Source organism: Plectropomus leopardus, chromosome 5 (assembly GCF_026936395.1).
Source record: "Plectropomus leopardus strain MGB_pleo_1.0 chromosome 5, ASM2693639v1, whole genome shotgun sequence".
Classification (NCBI taxonomy): domain Eukaryota; kingdom Metazoa; phylum Chordata; class Actinopteri; order Perciformes; family Serranidae; genus Plectropomus; species Plectropomus leopardus.
In genome coordinates this window covers 497,433-498,707 of record NC_142180.1, presented here as the reverse complement: position 1 = coordinate 498,707, position 1,275 = coordinate 497,433, and the positions used below count along the sequence as shown (strand labels likewise).

Genomic DNA, 1,275 nt, shown 5'->3' with positions numbered 1-1,275 from the left:
ATTGATAATAAGTAAAGATAAAAATTGTGTAGAAATGTTTGAAATTAAGGAAAATATAACTTTTTAAAGAGGTGCAGCAATGCGTTAAGTGCAAAGCAAAATGCAAAGCAGTTCAGTCAGAGCTAGTTAAAGGCTGAAAGAGAAGAGATAAGAGATAGCGAGGTGGCTTCTCTGATATTCGTAGGCAGTGTGTCCCAGACCATTAGGACTTTAGACCAGAAAAAAATCAGTCAATCAAAGAATGCTGATTGACAGTAGTAAATTCAAAACTTTAAAAAGTAAATAAATAAAATAAAAATGTAAGCCATGCATTCAGAGATGAATGAATGAATAAATGTAAAATTCACATATAACATATGTAACTTTGCTGTGAAGCAGCTTTTATTAGCAAAATATTAAAATGAATGTACAAAAAAATTTATTATTTAACCGTTTGAAACCTGGAATGTGTCCCAGAGCTTTAGGACTTTAGACCAATGCAGACTTTGACCGCGTAGTTTGGCTACAAGGCATCGGAAACATTTAAATGTTTAAAACAAGCCTTGCCAGGCTACACTTAAGCATAACATGCATTTGTTGGATTTAGCCTTATGATGCTATTTTCTAGTATTTGTTTACAATTTGAAATATATATAACAAACTTTGTCCAGTGAGCTCACAATTTGGAAATCGGTTGTATTAAACATCTATAAATAGCATGTGTGTCACTTTTGTCACTTACGGCCATACCACCCTGAAAACCCCCGATCTCGTCAGATCTTGGAAGCTAAGCTGGGTCGGGCTGCATCAGTACTTGGATGGGAAACAGTCTGGGAATCCCCGGTGCTGTAAGCTCTTTAGTTCTCACTTTTCACCAGCAGAGGGTGCTGCTGCTTATGTTATGCAGTTGTTTTGGCCAAATCCTGTTCAGTTGAAACCACCAACGTGTGAAACACTAACAGTTTTACATGAGTGATCATGTTAGACTAACTGATGGAACGAGGCAATCAGTGAAATCGGTATGAGATTAGAACAGAAGTTTATCGATTATGTGAATACATCGATTTGTCGCACCGTTTTACACAACGCACGTAGTGAGAGTGTGAGCAGCGCCGGGCATGTTGTGTTTTGTTTCAGTGCTCGTATATCAAGTTTGAGCTTGCACACTGCTCGCCTGAGCGCTTGTCAGGCGCGTCTGAACTGCATGTCAGCTGCAGCACATCTAGAGAAACAGTGGCTCAGTGGTTTTTTTATCGTGTGACGATCATGTTTGTTGCCTCTAAACCACCTTACACC

At 38.7% G+C, this 1,275-nt stretch overlaps 1 pseudogene; it reads left to right on the top strand.

The window, feature by feature from the left end:
* The first annotated feature begins 715 nt into the window (after positions 1-715).
* Positions 716-834, top strand: LOC121941432 (5S ribosomal RNA; annotated as a pseudogene).
* The last annotated feature ends 441 nt before the right edge of the window (positions 835-1,275 follow it).